Source organism: Odontomachus brunneus, unplaced genomic scaffold (assembly GCF_010583005.1).
Source record: "Odontomachus brunneus isolate Ranch 3 - 2012 unplaced genomic scaffold, Obru_v1 Obru_scaffold_090, whole genome shotgun sequence".
In the NCBI taxonomy this organism is placed as follows: Eukaryota; Metazoa; Arthropoda; class Insecta; order Hymenoptera; family Formicidae; genus Odontomachus; species Odontomachus brunneus.
In genome coordinates this window covers 1,296,916-1,319,168 of record NW_022639540.1, presented here as the reverse complement: position 1 = coordinate 1,319,168, position 22,253 = coordinate 1,296,916, and the positions used below count along the sequence as shown (strand labels likewise).

The 22,253-nt window shown below is 48.3% G+C and overlaps 1 protein-coding gene and 1 long non-coding RNA gene across 6 annotated transcripts in view; one reads left to right on the top strand and one right to left on the bottom strand.

Annotated features, from left to right (window-relative positions):
* LOC116848140 overlaps nucleotides 1–22,253 on the top strand; it is a 183,818-nt gene that overhangs the window by 117,507 nt on the left and 44,058 nt on the right. Inside the window, exon 1 of one of the 5 annotated variants that reach the window (XM_032823930.1) lies at nucleotides 1,894–2,982. The exons of the other annotated variants lie outside the window; for them this stretch is intronic. The gene's annotated coding sequence lies outside the window, so the exon portion shown is untranslated. Of the gene's footprint in view, nucleotides 1–1,893; nucleotides 2,983–22,253 lie in introns of those variants that run through there. 5 annotated transcript variants of the gene reach the window in all.
* Nucleotides 1–22,253, bottom strand: part of LOC116848141 — a 114,733-nt gene that overhangs the window by 58,040 nt on the left and 34,440 nt on the right. The gene's annotated exons all lie outside the window — the stretch shown is intronic.

Here is a 22,253-nt window from a genome sequence, read left to right as displayed (position 1 = left end):
TTCGCATGAGACAGACACGCCTCTGTCGAAAAACGAAATATCTGTATTGGCCGATAAGAATATAACATTATCACCTTTTCCCGGTGGCTTAATCAGACCGCCATTACTGCCGTGTCCATTCGAGATGTGTACGTACGTAAACGCGATCATCACGAATACAATAATATTCGCGCGTTTATCGCACTCTCATTGGAATGCACGTGGGCGCGGTGAGTGAGAACTTAACGTATTTAACACGTCGCGGAGGAGAGCGAGCCGTTCGGGGAAAATGGTTAGCGGCGTTGCGCGCGCTTATCAATGAATAATTTCGAGTCAGCTGGCAGAGAACTGGCGGTAGCGTTCTCGCACGCGCGCGCGCGCGCCCATGTCAAAGATAAGCCCGTGCAATATGTAAGGTAGTTGCGGAGGCATCGGGAGGTAATTTTCATGAAAATGTACGGAACCTCCCCTTTGGCTGTCCGAAACGCGCGGAATACACTTTGAGCATCGCCGCTCTGAAGCAACAATCGAATACTGGAGCACCGAATCGCTGGAGCGTCGACCGCGGCGGTCGGCGCACTAGATACGTTCTCCCCCTTCTCCCTCTTCTCCTCTTCCTCCTCCTGGTGCTGCTGCTGCTGCTACCGCTGCTGCTCTCACTCCTTCTCTGTCTCTACTTTCTCTCTCTCTCTCTCTCTCTCTCTCTCTGTCTTATTCACTCACTCACTCCATCTCGTTCTCTCCTCTATTAATCTCCGGGACTCTCTCCGAAAGTCAATAAAAGAATCTTCGAATTTTACTCGCGGTCCTTCTCGATCACCACCGATATCCGAGGTATCATTTCACATTAAGCGATAACACGTCGCATACATCTCGGATTACGGCCACGTACTCGGCGACTCGCCGTTTACCGCGATAATAAAACGCCGAGGGCGAATACCAGTGGAGATAGTTAAGTCTCGGAGGATACATCGGAGTCGCGGAGAGGCACCGGCCAATAAGTTCCGTCTACCGTAATTGAATCACTCGCTGGGTGGAGGAATTTATTCCAAACACGTCGATAATTGCTTTTCGGTATACACGGTCTTTTTACGCCAACACATCTATGTATATGAGAGAAAGACAGAGAGAGAGAGAGAGAGTAGGGGAAGGAGATGGAGGCTCCGTTCGAGAGACGATCGGTGCGTTACAGAAACCGGCTAACGAGACAAAACGGTAAATAGAATCCCTTTTTTTCGCTACCACCGAGTGCTTTTGTGTCTTTCCAAGAAATACGGTAGCCGTCAAGACATTTCCTCAACGACAAACGGAAATTTTCTCCCCTCCATGCCAAACAAAAATTTCGACTCATTAACCGATCCAACGCACTCGCTCCTCTTTCTTCTATCTCCTCCTCAAGACAGATTCGTGGCTCCGGCTGAGATGTCGCAATAAGGCCGTGCGTCTTATTCCATTCTAAAATAGGCGTCTTTCGGTCGATCACGTAGCCCGCGCTGCGCGCGCGATCGTCGTCGAGGAAAAATCGCGTTGTATCTCGTACCGAAAGACGCGTACGGCTTTAAGCGCCGATGGGAGGAGGAGGATGAGGCGGAGGAGGAGAAGGCGGCGGAGGCGGAGGTGACGGTGGTGGAGGAGGAGGAGGAGGAGGCATGTGTATGTACGGCGCGCGCGCACGTGTTGCGTACGTGTGTACGTTGAGACTTGCGCGTGTGTATGTACATGCGCGCACGTGTATGCACGCGCGTGTGGTGTACGTGTGGCGATGGTAGGGTAGAGACCGAAGCGTATAGATGGCCCCGACGCGCGCGCGGGTTGCGCGCGGCAAGCGGATGGAAAGGGCGCGGTGGGGAGCGAGGGTGAGCGGAAGGAGAGGGGTCAGAGCGGAGGGGAAAACGACTCGGAACTCGTGTCGTAGCGGTACGACGCTCGGTCGGGTATCTCCGCGTCGTGGGCCACACGCTCGGCCGGTGTCGGCTCGCATCAGAGCGCTCAGTCCGTTCAGTAGTGCTCGAGCTTCGTTTGCGTACGGACGTTGTCGGCTGAGCCTGACGCGCGACAAGTGGAGAGACCGGGGTCTCTCGGTGTGTGTATATATACAGCGCGCATACAGCGTGACGCGGGCGCCTCTCTCGTGCGTTCCGACGGGAGATAATCTCGCGCGAGTACCGCGCTGTATCGCGTTTTCGACAAACGTGTGTATACATATATACATACATATATATATTTATATGTACATATGTACACTCGTACAGAGACGTTTATACATACATATATGTACGTGAAGCGTATGTTTGCGCGCATTTGTGTACGTGTGTAACCGTGGTTCACGACAGACGCGTGTGAGGGGTAGAAAGAGAGAGATAGCGCTAGCTGATTAACGGTAGCGCGTCTGACGTTGTCGCGGATTGTTGTTGCCGCGACGGTATCGCGCGTAGTGTGTATCGTATTCCAAGTGACACGCAATATAGTTGTATACGTATATACGCATACATTCGTATATATTTATTTGCACATGCACGCACGCTGCGTGCGAAGTGGACACGCCGGGATCGCAGACTCGTGCTGCGATTAATTCCGTTAGCCGTTAGCGCGCGCGCGGCGATAGCCGCGAGAAGGGGGCAACAGGAGAGTGTGACACCGGTGACAGACGCCGGAGAGGAGAGAAGAAAGAAGAGGAAGAGAAAGAGAGTGTGAGCGGGTGCCGTCCACGGCGTTGAATCGGGAAGAGTTGAGCGCGGTGCAGGAAGGAAGAACAAAGAAGCGACGTGCCGCTGCCGCCGTTGCTGCTGCTGCTGCTGCTGCCGTTGCCGCTGCCAGCCGGTGTAAGAAGCGGGGGCCTACGTGCGCGAGGACCGTCCTTCTGTCGCCCCATCTCCCTCCGAGTCATTAACTCTCTCTTTCTCTCGTACGCTCGCTCACACTACTCACCGTGCTGACTTGGTGCAGACAACGACGACGACAACAACAACGGCAACGCGAGCTACTCGCGTATCGTGTCTCGAGGTAAAGTGATTTTCAATGACGTCACCGGAGCGATGTCAAGTTGAGCAACCTCCGTCCACACACACACACACACACACACACACACACACACATGCATACACACACACACGAGCAGCCATCGTGCGCTGCCCCCTGGCCCCCTGCTCAACCCCTCCCCCGTTCTCGACCGCCCGCATCCCTTATGCTGCCCCTCGTCTCGCGCCAGTGGGGTGCACCCTGACTAACGATCAACCGCGAGATATTACGGGTTTAGTGTATATTATTCGCGCCGATGTTTAACCGCGAATCAAGTAAAGAGTGCAAAGAAGAGTACAATCGAATGGTTCTCCCTCTCTGTCTTTATCCCCCCTGTCCTATCGACATTCATAACGGGATTCGCGGTCGCGAGGGCCGATTGTCCGGCACTCTCGCCGATGTCGATGGAAGACGCGAGCGTCCGTGGTTTGGACGGGCGACGATCAGTCGCGACGTTGCGAGAATCGTCGCGGCTCGGCGAGCCGCGTCACGCGCGCTCACGAGCCGCGACGGCTACCCTCTTGGCCGCGCGCCGGCGACGTTCACCGAGGTGCGTCGAACCACCTGATCGCGCGCGCGACCGAGCGAGCGAGCGGGCCGCAATCGGGGGATCTCCCGCGGCTCCGGGAACGCTTTATCGCGGCGATCGCGGAGTTGCTCGACTCGAGACGAAATCACTTCGACGAGTTGTTACGACAGAGCGTGAACGCCGCGCCGCGACAATGTCTCTCGTTCGCGCGACAACGGAGAGACACGATGATTGACGCAAAAGACGCAAGGTGGTCCCGCACCCAACGGGAGACAGAGAGAGAGAGAGAGAGAGAGAGAGAGAGAGAGAGAGAGAGAGAGAAAGCCACCTTTCACTCCGCGGATTCCTCTCCCTTCCATGCGACTCGCGGTGGATTTTTCTTCAGCGAGAATCTCGAGGGACAGGGACGGCTTCTAAATCATGAACCGTCGAGAGAGCGAAAGGGACCTTTCACAACTCGGAGCTTCGGAAGCGCAGAAAGCGAGTCGACATAGCGACCTGCGTTAGGCTCGACGAAGTTACGGAACAATCGACGACGAGTCATTCGTTTTCGAGGAAATTACCTCCAAGAAGGGATCGTCGGCTATCATAACCGGGTGATGAATAGCTTCGCGCGCGCGCGAGCGAGAGAGAGAGAGAAAGAGATCGGCAACGTCAAGCACACGAAGGGGGGATAATTCCGGCTCGTTACTCGCGCTCAATCGATCGAACCAGCGACCGATATCTGATAGCTCGTCGCGACAGCGACAATAGCAACCGCTAGATCTACGCGATCCTCGCGATCTCTCTTCCACGCGTCGCGGCGGCTAGTTTCGACCCGCGGGATCGATATCGCTTTCCGCCGACGGTGGCGGCGGTGGTTTTTGGAAAAAGCGATCCGACGAGACAGCCGGCCGGCCGACCAGGTGGCTACGCGTGTCCCGTCGATGAACAATGTAATCCCGGAAATAACGTCTGCCAAAGTTCGGCGGGAGCGTCGACGACGCAACTCTCGCGCGCGGCGGTGTTGAACGACACGACGCGTCCGACAACCGCGGACACACGTCGCCGTGAATACACGTATCGACGATGATAACGGCGAGCGCAATCGAACAATAACGCATTCCCAGCCACGCGGCAGTAAGGTGAAAGCACCAATCCCCGCCCCTTCCCCCGACAAGTACCTGATCCGAGCATTCTTACTGTCTTGGTCTTTAACCTTTAGTCACGAGTCTTTGGAGAACAGAAGCGGAAATTTCATTGAACATTTTGTTAATCAAAAGGAGACTACAATACTTTGACGAAACGGCCCTGTATTTTTGGTAATTTTAGGTAGACACTTTCCACAGGAAATAGGAAAGATATAACTCGTATCGCTCTAATTCCCATTTTAATTAATTTTGTATCGCACCAAAATGAACTCACTATCTTTGTGTTTCATAATAAATACTATTGACATGACCAAGTACGATTTCCATTCACATCTGTCCTATTCCCTACTATATTTTACGAGAGAAAACGTGATAATATTCATTTTTCTGTATGGGCCTTAGTTTGCTCACCACAGAGAGCGCCAAGTTAGAAAAAACGTCCCCTCATGACCAATATTGAGCAATAGCTCAAACGAAAGAAATCGAGTAGATTCAGAATATATACATACATTTTTATATACCTGTAGTTTATAGTTCATGAGATCGAGAGCGTCAAATATCACTTATTTATATGTAAATATATATTGATGAAGTCATTCTGCATTACTTAGAGTACACCACGAGGAGGTGAATCTACTCGACGAGATCTTTCGTTTAAGCCATTGCTCAGTATAGGGTATATTTCTTCTATTTTTAGCATTCTTTGAGGAACAAATTGAAGGCCATATAGAAAAATGAATATTGCTACATTTTTTCTTATACAAAAGTGAAAGAAATAAGATAGATGAATCGAAATGGTCATGCCGGTAATGTTCATTGTAAGTGTCTGAGAGATACACGTGATTACTGGAAAGTTAAATACAAATATTTCAAGAATATATATACACACAGAGTAAGCTATCTAATATTAGATTCTAAAATATCTCTGTAGTCTTTTATATTAGAGGGAAATGGGCGAGGGATAAATTGTGTGGTCGAAAGGAATAGATATTGTGGTCAGCCAGCCCTTCCTCCGACCGCGCTATTTATTCCTCACACACGGAAAAAACAACTACGTTAGTGTAACTGAATTCTCTGTTGTCTGGGAACCAAATGAAAAACTAGGTTGTAGGAACAGAAAGATTCCTATAGGAGGTTTCCACTCAGCCAATTGCTCTCCGCTATCTCAAGCGAGTTTTAATGCAGCCGAATGTTCAAGACAAATGTTTTCGGTCGCAGTAACGGAGATATTGTTTCTCGTCAGCGAGTTTTTCGTCTGGTCCTTGTTCATTTATACGAACTGAAGTCCTTGTTCCGTGCACATTTTTCTCTAATGTAAAAGACAATAGAGATGTTTTGGAATCTAACATCCTATGTATTCAGTATATTCAATATATGTGTGTGTGTGTGTATGTGTGTTTATGTTAAAAATTTAAATATTCATATTTGAAAACCAAAACAAGAACGTCTAAGATTAGGCGTGTTCGGGCATTGATGCTTTTATCTTGTGCATACGAAGAGAGATCGCAAGACCAACCACTGGAAACACGACATCTCGACAGATCAAGCTTCATGTTTCGATCTTCGATTCGCGTCGCGCGAATTCCTCCGCCCGAAGTGGCTGAAACGCGTGTTAAAACGTACGTTAATTTCTATGATAATTAAAATATTCGTACCGGGCACTAGAGCTTTATATAATTTACTTCAAAGATAATCCGAGAGTGCTTCATTAGCCGGGGTAAGATAGAGAGAACTTCCTGACACAGGATACTTCCATACTGTCGTCGTCGTCGTCGTCGTCGTCGTTGAGAAAGAGAATTAGAGAGAGAGAGAGAGAGAGAGAGAGAGAGAGAGAGAAGGAGAGAGAAAGAGAGACCGTATGCCTGAACGTGGTGCTTAGAAACGGTTACTTAGAAGAGCTTAAAAGAGACTACCACAGAACAACGCGGCACATCCGAATAATCTAAACACTCGCCGCGACAATAGAAAGCTCTCAATGTTCTTGCCGTTTCTCGGCGCTTTTTCCCTCGGCAAGCTGGAAAAGAGCGCGGGCAAACATTAAAAACTTCCTATTGTCGGGCGAGATATTTTCAATGTTGCACAAACCCATCCGCCACCCTTCGCTCGGCGCGCCGTTCCCATCCTCATCCCTCCCCTCCCCTCCCTTTCCCTCCCCCGCAACCTCCCGTCGCGCGCTTCTCCACATAAAGAGAAATCGATTCTACGAACTAACTTGTTTTAATTTCGCAACTGGCGAGGCGCAGTTAGCTCAACGACGAGTGTGATTCGGCGGAATTTCAACGAGAGATTCGGGGTAAAGAGCGAGCAAGAGAGAAAGGAGGAAAAGCAATAAGGAAATGAGAGAGAGAGGGAGAGGGAGAGGGAGGGAGGGAGGGAGGTACACAGCCTCGCTTTTGCGTCACCTTTGACTCGCCGTGCGCAAAACATTAGACAAAATATCGATATATATATATATATATATATATATATTTATTTATTTATTTATTTATTGTATATATTTTTTAAACACGGTGTTGAGCTGCAAGACGCGGTTTTTGCGCCAACGAGCATAACTCGAATAAGGGCGCGGCTGGTCAGGTTCTTTGACAGTCGTGCGAGAAATCCGGATTCGCGCGCGCAGGTATTTGTTTTGTCGCGCGCGGTATACACGAAAAATTCACCCCCCTCGATGAAGTGCACGATAAATCGGAAAACGTGTGGCACAACGCGACGCCCGCGTTCTTCGCTGAATTCGCCAGGTATTCAACGCGCCCACGAGCGTGGCTTATTTATTCGGTCGTCTGAGCTATGAAATATTTCACCTCGCACTGATTTAATTATATACGCTAAGATTAATACGGCCGGGATGAAAGATTCAGGATCGTTCGCGCTCGTCGAACGAAACGGATCGTCGTTGCTAAGCGTCCCCAAGGAGTTTATTCGCTCTTGAACCAACATGCTTAAAATTATACCAAGAACTTAACATGATATTCGTCGCAGCAAAACACATTCGAAGCACTTCGTGCGATTTGTCCGCGCCGCTCATGGGAAATTCGACACTGAATATCGCGATTTTGCACATATGATCTCATAGGTGGCCATTGTTTCAGTGTAACTGTTCGCGAAAAGTGATACCATCCGAATAAAAAATGCTAGATATTAGGAAACGCGGCGTAGAGAGAAGCGTAATATTCATTGCGCTTTTTTCTGTGTAATGGTCGGCTGTGTAAAGGCCAGAAAACCGTTGTTTTATGCTCTGAGCAGCACTGTACCGAGTAAAGCGTGGTAAAAGGTGGGGTATCATGAAAGTAGTTTCAAATCAATACTTGTTTGGATAGTGAGATAAATATATAAAAATGTAATTTTGTGCGATCACACACACAAACACACACAATAACGAATTTATGAGTTAAGCTCCCTTGATGAGCCACCAAAAATACTCCCCCTAGGTGCCCTGAGAGAATACATATTTGGTGAATAAACTTTTTAACCATGCAACTCCTTTTTCCCGTCTTTCTTTCCTCCTCTTAAAGCTTTAAATGCCAACATAACTAGAGAGAGAGAGAGAGGGGGGGGGAAGAGAGTAGCGTAGATAAGAATTTCCGACTACTCCAATTTTATCTAAATCCATGCACGCGATTATATTTTCAATATTATCTACTTTTTCTCTTCACATCCAGACATCGAGATTGCGGACGCGAGCTGGCTGCTCCCAACGGCGCGCCGATAAGAGTCGCATCGGTGCGGGGCGCGCGACAATAAAGTGTGACGGCGAAAAATACGGATTATCGAGCCGGCTAAAGAGCAATTCGGACGCAAACGAGTCGCACGACAGTAGGGAACGGACGGACGGACGGACGGACGGACGGACGTACCGCGCGCGGGCGAGAAGAGAGCGAGAGCTGCTCCTACACTCCGCTCCGCTTTTCTCTCCTCACGTCCCGGCCGATTAACATAAAGTCACCGCGTCGCGACTTGCCAGGCCGTGTTTGCTGTACGAGACGACACACACCGAGTATCAGGTATCGTCGAAACGGCGTTTCCTTGCGCACGCTACGCGCCGCGTATCTAAATAGTGCGCGCGGCAGGCAGCCTTCGCGATTTATCACGTCCAAGCGCCTGCTTAGGGGATATGCCATTAGGTGGATTGCCGTACAGCCGTTATCGATTTTCAGGCCGCTATCGCGTTATGCCCGCGAACCGCGCGATCTTTCGCAAATCCATGCGCTCTTCCCGCCCGATCCTCCCTGCTAGCCCCTGCCGCCCCTTCACGTTTCTGCCTCTCCGCCGTCCCACCGGCCCCCAGCCGGCGTCGATAAGCTGCCGATAATAAGGTCGATCGGGATGCGAAACGCGAGCCGAGCCCCGGCAGATTCCGAATGCGAGAAGCGCGCGAAACGGGAGAGAGAGAGAGAGAGAGAGAGAGAGAGAGAGAGAGGAGAGAATGCCTTCCTTCTTCCTCTCACATCATGTGAGATATTTTCGCGCGCGTGCCGCGCTGCATTTCGTCTCGTCTCGCGAATCGCGCTTTCGCAAATCTCAAAAGAGTGCCACCACCGCCGCTCACTGTCCGCGATGTGTGTCGCTGCGCTATCGATTGCGCGAACAGTCGACGTTGCCTTGGAATCCGCGTCGAGCGCTGCCAGGAATAATGAGAATAATTTGTGGCCGCGTTAAAGTGCCGCGCATTTTCAGTGGCGTACGCGCGACGCGGCGACTCTGCGTGCGTGTCAAACAGTGACAATTCCGAAGCGATTGATTTACTTATTTGTTGTTAACACTCTCGTAAAACTCGTCGTGCGATACACTTCGTTCTCTATCGAGTGTTTCCGGTGATTTTCTTTTCTTTTCGAAAGTCGCTTTCTCCTGCGAGCGAATCCGAGTAAAAGTCAACCCGCCTCCCCCTCCTTCCCCGTGGACGCAGGATTAGTTTTCATTGTCGAGAAGTGATCTCGGGATCGGTCACGGGATGATTCACGGTGGACGAGCACTCGAATACGACGACGACGACGACCGTCTTCTCATCGTTCGCGCGAAGTGCGACTCTTCTCTCGGCGAGAAGCTCTCTCGGCGCATTACCGATCTTATCGCGGAACACGCGACGCGCGCGTCTCGATCCACGGCGGGGGAAGCACGGCCGAGTCAAGGTATCCGGTTATTATCGTGTTTGCTGTCCAAGTTAACCCTGCCACTCGGTACACAAGGCGGAGCTGCCAACTGCGAGCTCATTCTCACCTCGCGGTGAAACACCACGCAGCGAGGCGATAGCGGATCACGACCCGGGCGTTACGAAAACATAAACACGCTGGACGTTTCTAATCCGGGAGTGGCCGTTTCGTTGGGCTCGTCGCCGATTCGTAATTTCCCAACGTTTTGTCGTAACGATCGCGCGCGTGCGCGCCGCTTCGTCCTCGGGGAGAACACAATGGAGTTTCTCTCTCTTGCGATTAGCCGGCCGAGGAAAGGCACGCGAGTTATCTCTGGCCTGTGTTATTTGTCAGTTTCGTTTGCCCTACATTAGTATAGTTGTTGTTAGCATCGCGTCTCATTTGTCAGATGAAGACTGCGCGTATTTCTCCACCGTCTCTTTGAGTCGTAAATTTGTTTGTTTGCGGAGAGTCCAAATTTGAGCTCTGCCTTACTAGATCCCATGGAACTGGAAGATGTATTGCCCATCTCTCGGAAATAATGAGAAATAATGAAAAAATTGGAGATTAATCTAAATTGCATTTAAAAGCGATTACAGACGTTGATGATTCAGAGTCTGAGTCAAAGGTTACTTCACTTTGAAATGTAAGTCCAGAAAACGTGACGATGTTTTAACGACGTTTAAATGATATTTTAACGATGCATTAATGACGTCAGTGATGTTGCTATCTGTAGTAAAGGCAAAGATAATTAAAAAATAATGATGGAAATCTCAATTTTTGTATACACGTATCTTAGGTATTCAAAACGATGTGTGCAAAATGTTGCATTGTGATTCGTAGATCAAAGTTTAGAAATAACATAAAATAAATAAACTATAAAAATGTGACGTTAAAGTGGAAATATATTGCCATTAAACTATATATCGCACATATCTATCGTACATTTCATAAAAAGTAAAAATATTAACGTATTTCTAGTTTTCAGTTACCCTTTTACAGGGTAACTATGCAGGCAATATACATCCTTAAAGTGTCAATAAAAAAAAATCTTGATTCTATATATAAATAGACTTATTTAAAAATTATTTAGAATTTAATCATCCTAATCGTATATTTGCATTTAATCTTTATTCTTGACTTCTCTGTCTCTCTCTCTCTCTCTCTCTCTCTCTCTCTCTCTCTCTCTGTTTCAATGAGCGATATATTAAATATTTCCTGAATAATCGCTCCTTTTCAAGTGCCAGCATGAAATGAGTTGAGAGGGAGAGCGAAGGGCGAAGAAGATGAAAGAGAAGAGGGAGAGAAGCAGAAGAGAGAGAGAGAGAGAGAGAGAGAGAGAGAGAGAGAGAGAGAGAGAGCATTTGTAACATTATAACAAGTCTGTACAGTTACATCTCGAGATTCTCCATTGATGCTTCGAGTTCGGCGAGATTTGCATGGCTAATATAGAGTCGAAATTTCGACTGAGGTGTAGGGGAGGGAGGGGGAGAGAGAGGAGAGTGTCTTAAAGTTTTCGCGAACGGTTTTCCAGCGTAGCCACGCCACCGTGGCCGCCAGAGTTCTTGTGGAATTGTTGGACGCGGCTCTAGCTTTGAAATATCTCAACTTCGCAGTAAAGTTACGGATACTCTCTTCGCACCTGTAAAAAAAGGGGTTAAGGCCCCGTTGCGCGAAAGTGCCGCATTCTTCTCCGCGTCGTGCGCGACGTTATATCCGCTTATGCCCAAGGACGACGCTGTGCGGTGCGGCCGCGTTCCGATGTCCTTTGTGCGAACGACGTCCGCGCAAAGTAATCCTTGGCAGCCTTGCATTGACATTACTTTCAATGATATTACCTGTACCGTAAGTTGTAACAATTATGGACGATCGTATTTCGATAGGTCTTTTTTCGAGCGTGTAAAAGGGCGGATTAAATGTGTATAAATTCCGCGAATTCAATAATGACTAAAAAATTCGCCGGATCGCTCGTATTAAATTCCCGCGGGAGGGAGAAAAGAGAGAGGGAGGAGCTCAGTGGAAACTATTTTTCACCGAGTTTCACGTTGTAGCTCCCTCGAAACGTGTAAAAGGATTAAAAGGGACCGAGACGTGTTTGGAGAAACGATCGGCTAAATCGGGAAATATAAAGCGGAAGTCTCGAAGTGAAAGAATAGCTCTCGAACGTAAAGCCGCTCTGAATTGCAAAGTATGTCTTTATGGCGCGCTCTGCAACCGGGTATATTAACGTTACATGGGCGTCCCTTGTGCGTTCAATTTGCGTCGTTACATCGGTTATGCCGCTGCGGAACGCGTGCACACGCCAACTTTGGACGGCACCGTTCGAGACGCGAATCGTTATCGCGACGTCGTCGTCGTATCGCGCGATCGATGCCGGCGGCGTGCGCCTGCCGTTATCGATTCCCGATATTCATAATGTAATCGATGTCGTCCGCAATATTAACTCTTAGAACGCGGAAATGCTTTGTGCGCGCGATGCGTGCCACGCGAATTCCTAATTTTCGTTAACAGGAAAATCCGCGGCGGCGGCGCGATTCCCGGAGAAATTCTTCGCTCTTCGGCTATATCGAACGCGAATTAAAATTGCATAAACGGGTAAATAAATTTGCAATAAGTACCGGCGAATCGATATGCACGCGTATATACTTTGCGCGCGCGCAAGAGAGACGCGCGGGAGTGTTTTTGCCCGCCGAGCAATCGTTGTTTCTACTTCTCTTTTCCTCTTTTTTTTCTTTCTTTCGAACGACGACACTTTACACGATATCAATACGGTAACGCTTTCCGTTATCGATAGCGATGCGAGCGGAAGCTGAAAATCGCCGATAGATAAAAGTCGCGATGTATATCAGACATCGACTCTGGCGAAATTTCGCGTTTTGTTTCGATCGAGGGCCTCTCTGACGGCGGATCTCTGCCCATCGTGTATTTCGGCCGAATTTATCGCCAAGTATGAAAGCAACACACTGTTAACGTTTTCACGACGCCGCTGCCGCTGCGCATCCGGCCACCCCCGATATTTTTTCCGATAGAAATCCATTACCTGGCCCAATAAAATCGTCGACGGTGGAGAACGCCGCGCGCAAAATAGCGCAACCGCCCCGCGTTCCGACATTCTTCACTTATGGCTGTGTATTAATTACATCGTCCGATGATATTTTCCGCCGTCGCGGACACGAATAATACAGGATTCCCTCCGTGGTGGAGGAACTTTTTCTCCCTCCTTTTTTCTTTTTTTATTCGATATCGCAGAATCGGGGTCAGATCGCCGCACGGCCGGGGGTAATTAAACTCCTCCTCGCTACAGTCGAGAAACTTCTCGGACCGCGTTTATTTTGCGAAGTAACGCGACTTTTCGTAATCGAGCTTTAATCACGATCTGCATGATAGCGCGATTATTACGGTCGTCTCGAGTACCAAACGACTGATAATTTCTCTCTGCTCCCTCCCACTTCCCCTCTTATTTTTTTACGCATTAAGTTACTTCTGATTTTTGTAATTTCTATAATTATATTTTTACCGCCCGCCAATGTCAATTCGATTTAGCGGAAACTCTAAGGAGTTTTTAACTCCAAAGTCTCAATAAACTCTACTCTCCCTCCCGTCCTACCTCTCTCTCTCTCTCTCTCTCTCTCTCTCTCTCTCTCTCTCTTTCTGCTTTTCTGTATCTTATTCTACACCTTCTCTTCTTTTTTTTTAATTTTTTATTATACATAGGAAATATTAGTTTTTCTTTATATAAATTCTTTTCAATTTTACTTAGTTTCTAGCGTAGTGCAGAAACATAGAGACTATCACAATAATATCTATCTTGCTAAGAAACTTAGTGAATTTTGTTAGAAACAGCAAATTTTTTTTATAGCGCCTCTCCTATGCGAAGAACACATTGAGGATATCACGCGGCTAAATATAGTTACCGTAATGAAGTATTAATATTATTTTTCGCCCATGCATACAAAAAGGCTGTGGAAACCATAGTACTCTGGAAGTGGTACACTGGCCTTCTTCACTGCTTGCCCATATGTGTGTGCTTGAGCGGAACTCTCAGTGCTGTATGGCGCAACCAAACCCTACGGATCTCCCAATCATAGTATTCGTTTTGCAGACCGCAACAGAGAGACAGCAATATATTCTTTCGTTTGAGACGATCATATGTGAGGATATACTAATTGAACTTTACTATCACTGGAAGTGTGGTTGCAAGAACTGTATCGATGGACACATAACAATAGCAAGAATCAACACAAATTTCTTTTTCCAACTACAGAGAGAAGATGGTTGTAGCAATCAGAACAATTTTGAGATATAAGTAGTGCGTGTGAAATATAAGTAGCACGTATGAGATGAAAGGATAATAAATTACTGCAGAATGTCGACGCCGTTCCGCGTCGCAAAATTCCACAGTAATTTTTACCACAAACTTCTCTTCGTCTGTTTAACTTGACTTCACATAAATTGCTTTTTTAACCATAGATAACGTGGTTGCAGCCACCATAACAATTTTCTCCGTGTGACATATAAGTAGCGTACATGAAATGAAAGGATAATAAATTATAGAAAGTGTAATAAATGCAGAATGTCGATCTGTTCCGCGTCACAAAATTCCACAGTAATTTTTGCGATAGGACTCTCTTCGCGTGTATTTAACTTGTGAATTCGTATCAATCGCTTTTCTAATCACAGAGAATGTGGCAACCGTTCACGCCGTGTGAAATACAAGTAGCACATGTGAAACGGATGGACATTAAATTATCGCTGAATGTCGATCTGTTCCGCGTCACAAAATTCCACATTGATTTCCAACCGTCAAATTCTCCCCGTTCAGTTCTTAAATTCGCACAAATCTCTCTTCCGATCGTGGCAGAATGCGGTTGCAGCAACCGTAACAATTTTCACCGCGTGAGATATAAGTAGCACGCACGAGATGAAAGGACAGCCATTTGATGTCGATCCGTTCCCTCGATTAAACAATTCCGCAACAATCCTCAGCACGAAACTCGTCTTACGATTACGCGCGGGAGCACCTCGTGGCCGTTGTCAGGCCGTTTTGTGTTGTGCCACGAGGAAACGGACAGCCGCGTGTGTAAACGCGCTTCCGGTGCTCGCGCTCGCGCGTGAGATATCGCCTTTATACGCATCGGCGATCGCGCGCGTTGGCCTCCCTTTTAAAATCCCACCTCGTGACCGCTCGCATGCTCGCGTAATATAACTTGTACGGAGCGTCGAGCCGGGACGTCCGCTCGCTGCGGCGCGCGCGAGCCAGCCGGAAACTTGGAATAATTCGGGCTTCGGTGTGTTTCTCGCTGCTGCAACGGCGGCCGCGGCCGGAATCCGAATTCGAAAATGGCATCCGGCATCGATCGCCGCCGTACACGTACACTATCGCACGAAAGTTGAAGACCACTTTGCAGGGGCGTAGCCCGAATCTCCGAAGCGAGATTATGCAAAGTGTAGTCGCTCGCGGCTTCTTCTCAACTTTCGGCAGCATAAAAGGACGTCTCTCAACGTGTGGTTGGCGAGGAAGAGAGACAGACAGAGAAAGAGAGAGAACGCGGGCGAAGAACGGCGAAGAGACGAGGGAGAGAAGCGTGAAGGGAGGGGGGGGGGGCAAAGCGACGGGGAGGAATGTACCGCGAAAAAGTTAAACGAAGCTTGAGGGGAGAGCAGGGCGCGAGAAACAAACAATCACCCGAATAGGGTATATTCGAAGTTCTCCAAAGCGCGCGACTTAACGGTGCCGACGTCACATGTCTGGCGTGCGCGCCTGTTATTCCCCGATTTATTTAGTTTCGCGCGCTCTACAAAGTAAGAACTATGTTACATTAATTCGTACAATTAATTCATAACTGCCGTTACACTGATGCGCACGCGCGTATTTGTGTGTACGCATACATGATTCCATAACGCGCGTTCGATAATTAACGTTTCGCGTCCGTGCAATTCAGCGCTCAGTGTGGCGACTGCCCTTCCTTTTTTCGCGAATGAAGCGGCTGCGTTCTCGTTGAAAAATCGCGCGCGCACGTTGTCTGATTAATGTGAAACATATGCATCCGTTCTCATTCGCGGAGGCGACGGACACGATGCCCGGACGAGGAACAGGCCGGTGCCATCGTACGCGCGCCGTTCTTCGCGAACGCGAGTTAACCTTCGGGCTCTCTCTCTCTCTCTTTCTCTCCCCCCCCCCCTTTTCCCGTCTCTCTGGGTACAGTGTTCTCTCGGTGGCCGCGCTGAGGAAACGAAGAAGACCCGTTAGAGATTGTTCAACGCCGTCGCGCCACGCTTGCATATCGAAGACGAACCAAGGCGCGCGACCGCACCGCGTATTGCGTCCGGAATGTCCCGCTATTGCCGCATCGGCTTTTATAATAGTAAATTCCTAGGGAGGGAGGAGGGGGAAGCAGTAACGCTTCTTCTCACGACGAAGATGGCACCGATGGTGTCGATTCGCAATCATCGACTGCGCGCAGGAAGGAAGTTACACATTGATGAGGATTTCATTAGAGTGTGATCTGATATCAGTCGGAAAAATACGGGCTCTGCGCCTACGAAAGTCGGGCGCTCACGGGAAGCTCGTTATTTCCACTAATTGCTCGCTAACCACTGGTTACTGGAAGGCTACATTGTCGGTTGGACGTTCTCGCGAAGAAAAAATTAACTCCGACAATTAGCCCGCGGATCTGCCATTAAGCGCTAATGCGGTAGCGGCGACACACCCTGTATACTACGTGCGCGCACGTATACGACGACGAGGATGAGAGAGGAGGAGCGTCTACGTGTAGCCTCGGAGTATAGTCTCTCTATCTCTCTTTCTCTCCCTCTTCCTCTTCCTCTCTCTCACGGTTCTTGTGTCGTCGAGTTACCCGAAGCGCCCGGCCGGCAAACGCGATGAAAGAAGAACGGCGGTAGCGTGAAAGTAAAGAAAGTGGGCCGCTCGAAGTAGTCTTCAACCTAGAAGCGTCGCGGTTCTTCCTTCCGCTCGATGCCGCGCACCGAGCTCACCGAAACAATTTGATAACGCCGCGCGGCCGCGATAAATCCGCCGATAAACGTACGACCGATTTGTCAAGCGCACGTTGGAATCCATCGGACAATCGTCGATCGTGATCGACGGGCGCGTTAATAACGCCTTCAAAATATTCGTACAAGATCGGTCGAATTAACGTGACGATGACCGAATAAACGCGTTTTCGTCGAAGGAAACGGAATTTCTGCTTATTGGAAACGAATTTGTTTTGTAGGAGTCGGAAATTCTGGTTCAGAAATAAAAATTTGGTTTTTCTAAGAGCCAGAGACAGATTTTCTGGTTCAGAAACAGTAATTCTGTCTTTTTAAGAACCAGAAACAGAATTTCTAGTTGTTCAAATAGAATATGATTCATAAAAATTCCAAATTCTGGCTTAGAAACAGAAACTCTATTTTTGTAAGAACTGGAATTTTCGATTTAGAAACGGGAATTCTGCTCTAAGAATTAAAACTAAGAATTTCAGGATTTTACAACCGAATTTGGTTCATAAAAACCAGAAGTTCTATTTCTTTCAAGCAAAACGCTTTAAGCTCGTTCATTAATTTAACCTATTTTTTTCCCGTGCGTGTTATTGATTTTATATAAAGAGGTTTTACTGTTATCACGTAGATACGAGCGCAATTGTTGCATTACAATTTATCGTTGTTGCGCCGTCCTCGTGCCGTCGAAATTTGATAGGTCAACATCTGAATGGGTCGCTACCGTCGAAGGAGCGATCGAGATTTCCACGTACGATTACGACGAACGGGAAGTCCCGCTTATTCAATATACACCGGCAGGCACAAATTCTCGCGGAGATAAGAGAGCGATAAGGAGGAAGAGGAGAAAGTCTTCTTGATAACCGCATCTATCGGAGGCCGAGTAGAAACTTCACCGTCTCACGATTGCGCGTCGATCGCAGGGCGTACTTCCGAGTAATTTGTTACGCAGATTAAAGTGGGCCGTTAAAAAAAATTTCGACGGTAATCCGCAACATTCCGCTGAAATTAAATGATCCGTGGCGTGATTACGTAGTAAATTAAAGATCGCGTCGCGGTATTTCGATCTTCTCGAAAACGCGAAATTATGTCGGCCCTTTTCTGCTTTCTCGCGGGATGAAATGTACGAGCGAGAAAAAAGAAAACAAGTAAAATATCTTGCGAAATGTGTCCCCTCGAAAGGAATAAAGAACCCTAAATAAGATACCTTCCTGGAGAAGAGACCTGTTCCTAGCCAGTAGCTGGTCAGAAATAGACTATTTTCAATAACCAAAATTCCTCGTCAATTTAGACGACTCTTCAATATTATTTTATTATATAATTTTATTATTCTAATATTTTACTATTTAATATCAAAATAGCATGGAAACTCGTGTTTCAGAATGTAAAGACTTCTCCACATTCAAATTTACTCATTATTGAGATGATTGTAAACTTCACTTTTATTTAGCATTCTTTTTTGCCTAGTTCCTGATCAATAACGGGTTAGGAATCATTGGCCAGTATTTCCCGAGTTTCTACTAGCCAGAAAAACCACTCAGCATTCACTAACTTCAGTAACTGGCCAAGAAATACTGACCAGTATTTTCCCAGGTTAGTTTCTGAACAGTTACCGTCTAATAGATCTTAGCCAGCAAAAACTGGCCAGTTCCTGGCTAGCGACCGGGTAAATCTTTCTACTTGGGAACACTCTATCGATTTCTGATATTGTTTTACATATCTCTTCGCAATCCCTTGTCGCTTCGATCGGGATGACTGACACGACACGTTATCTCCATGCGAATTAAAGTTCCGGCGAGACGCGCTACGCGTTTACGGGCAATTAAAGTCGCTTAAATCATCGCGTGGCAAGGTCGCGCTGCGCATCCGAAGGGCGGAAAGGGCAAAGGGGCACAAAAGGAGGACACACGTGCATATGGCGACTCGAGTTTGCGATTTCGTTCGATAAAAGACGAAGGGCTCGCCGATACATCGGCGGAGCGGTGCGCGCGCGGAGAGCGGCGCTCCGCGAGAGGAGAGGACGATCGATCACGGAGATTAGGAATTATTTATAGGTCTTCGCGCGCGGATCGCCGCGAGTCCTAGAAAGTCGTCTTGTCGTCAAGGCGATTGTTACGGTGAGCTTGGAGCGCGGCCAGTAATCGCCGCGAGCCGGCCGACGCGAGAGGGAGAGAGGGAGAGAGAGGGAGTCATCGTTCGCCCGCGCACGTCCCGAGATACGCGAGATCGAGATCGAGATCGAGACGCGCCGTTGTCTGGGCCGACGTTGCGAATTAATCGACGCGAATTGTCCTTCCGCGGAGCGCGAAAATAAGCGCGCGACTTTCCTGCGCCGGCAGAGATCGTCTACCCTGACCGCGACTTTTGCACTTGCTCATGCGGCTTTTTCTTGCGGGTCGCGCGCCGTTTCGTTGTAAACATATTTGTCTTGGGCGACGATATATTTGCGAATGCCTTGTGCGCGCGTGAACACCGCCGTCTGGACACCTCATGAGCTGCACCTCGACAGTTCGCTTCTGGCGTCAAAATAGAGCCAGCGAGAGAGAAAGAGAGTGAAACACGCACACACAGAGAGAGAGAGAGAGAGAGAGAGAGAGAGAGAAAACCGCGTTCCATTTAAACTTTAACGAAACTCGCGAGACGCATTTTTATTCCGAGCTCCCGAATGAATTTTTATGAGCCCGCTGACTTGTGATCGATATACGTACGCTCGATCGCGGATAGCGCATTTTAATGGACGGGACTCTGGCGGATACAACAAATAACCGAGGATACAATTACATTATAAATGATTTGAAACGTTCGTCGGAACGACCGATCGAGTCAGCTACGAAACGAATATTTCGTTACGATGATTTCATCGTGTTGTTCTCTTCCTATGTGCCTTTTTCGCATTCCGTGTCTCTTTCTCTCTCTCTTTCTATCTCCCTTCGTGAACCGCGCGCTAATCCAAATCGCTTCATTGACCAACCGCGTCGTTGTCCGAGGGGGACCGCGCGATGTTATTCGCGCAAGATATGAATTTCAATAACGCGAGATGAGAGGCATCGCGCCACCGATCACGTAACGCGATCACAAAGCGTTTGGCAATCATTGTTTTGGACTCCCTCGAGCAAAATAGTCAGCTGGCACGGATCCATCGACAATGCTCTGACCAATCTCGCCCTCCCTCTCTCCTCTCTCTCTCTCTCTCTCTCTCTTTCTCTGTGTCTCTCCAACTCTGTCTGTACTCTCTCCAGTACCAAAATCACGGACTTTTCGGTTTCGAGCGGTTCTACACACACAAAAAGACGAAAAATGGCAGAAAAACGTGCGCGCATTCAATATTAATGACGGCGATCGTCATCCCGCGATGACATCACGATCGCAAATTGGCATACTCGATCGACAACACTGTCTTTCGCGCTGCGCCGTCGATGTCATTTGAATAGTGGCGCGTCGGTGGTGGTAATTGGCGGTGTAAGTGGCGGGTAATGCGCCGGGGCAAAGTAGTGCTATCGAATGCAGCAACTAGTGAATATTCAACGATCGAGAACGAGCGCAGCTTGTTTTTTAGGTAAAAGTACCGATGCCTGGACACTAATAATACTGGTATCTAACTCTCGGCATTTTTCTCGTTTTTAGAAATACGAATATCTCTAAACTTTCAACGGGGAATATGTGTATATATCCAATATTGTGTGTACAGGGTGTGTCCGACAATTCGTTATACAGCCGCGAGTGTGCAAGTAGAGCTCGTCAAACTGAAGAAAAAAAAGTTCTATGCCATTTTATAAATAACCACGTACATGTTTGGTTATTAATTAGAGAAGATCGGTGCATTATCTCGGACGATCGTGCATCGATCTTCTTTTATTGATAACCAAAAATCGACGTGGTCATTCGCAAAATGGTGGAGGATTTTTTTATCAGGCGCGATCAATCTTGCTTGATTAATAACTGAAAATCTTACGTGGTTGTTCGCGAAATGGTAGGGGAATTTTGTATGCAGTTTGACGAGTTCTGTCTGCACACATCGCGGCTGCATAACGGAATTACCGGACACCCTGTACATATTCTATACTGAAATGTCCGTATTTAAAGACCAAAACAATAAGAATGTACAGAGTTAGGTACCGAATGTTGTTAGTGTCCAGGCAATTGGTGCTTGTATCTTTCTCTCATCGCGCGACTACTCCCTCACGGAAACGAGACGCGATCGTCGTGGTCGTCGTAGCATCGCTCGTAGTTTTCGGCACCCGCCGGAAATAGATCGCTAGAGCATCGTCGTTACCGGATTACCGTTCGTCGAGCTAGATATCGCGCAAAAAGGCCATGCCACCGGCCGTTCACCGTGTGCTCGCGATATTGCAAACCGCGCCACACACAACGACGCGCGCCACGTATGTCGCGCTCGCACGAGAAATGACTGGTCGAACGTCGGGGCGATCGCGAACGTGCCGTGTCGTCGAGTCTCATTGATTCCGCAAAATCGCGCTCGATTCGCGATCCAACGGTCGCGCATCTCACAGACACGCGTTTGGATTTTTCGCGTGTTACGCGGAACTTGAAATTGCGCCGCGAGGCGAAACTTACAACGCGCCGGAAGGAGAGAAGGCCAGTGCGTTCATGTACGTATGTATGTGTGTGTGTGTGTGTGCATGTACGTACGTATGTATATATGTATGCTATGTGCGCGAAGCTACGTTCGCACGAAGTTACATGGCCGGGCGCGGCCGGCGGTCGCTGATTAAAAAGCGCATTCGCCCTGGCTGGAGACTGCATAGCGAACGAGACAACATGGAAGAGGATCAGTGGCGTCTCCCAGCACCGGCGAAAGAGTGCCCTCGAGCCCTGGAGACCTCATCGCGATCGATAAAAAGGTGTTCCGCGATTTGTTTCGTCGTGCGCGATGTGTCCTTAAGGGCCGACCTCTCCGACCTCTTGGCAAGCTGACCAACAGTTGAGTCGTATGTTTGTCTGTCTGCGTGTGCCTCTCCTTCAAATTAGGTCAAGACAGACATATGATTTCACTGTTAGTTAGCTAATCAGGAGGTTGGGGAAATCGGGACGAGCTGAATCTTTCAGGACGAGCGTTACATTTTTCGGTATTTTTGCCCGAGTCTAAGATATTCGCGATGATTGAAGTGTCAGAGATTACCACGAGGTCTGTCTGCCTCCTACGCGCACGTCTGTGTGCCGATAAAATTTTAATGAAACGGAGAAGCCTGAAAGGAGCGTCGCGCTCCTCCTCGTCCATCGTGAATCCGTTCATCTCTGAGAGAGAGGTAGAGTGGAGAGAGAGAGAGAGAAAGAAAGAGAGAGAGAGAGAGAGAGAGAGAGAGAGAGAGAGAGAGAGAGAGAGAGACGCATTTCGCGCGACGTTTTGCGCGCGAGTCGAGCCGAGAGCGCACTGAGAGAGAAAGAGTCAAGGGATATTAAAACTAACGAAATTGTTCACGCCCCCGACTTGTCCTTTTCACGGTCGGCGAC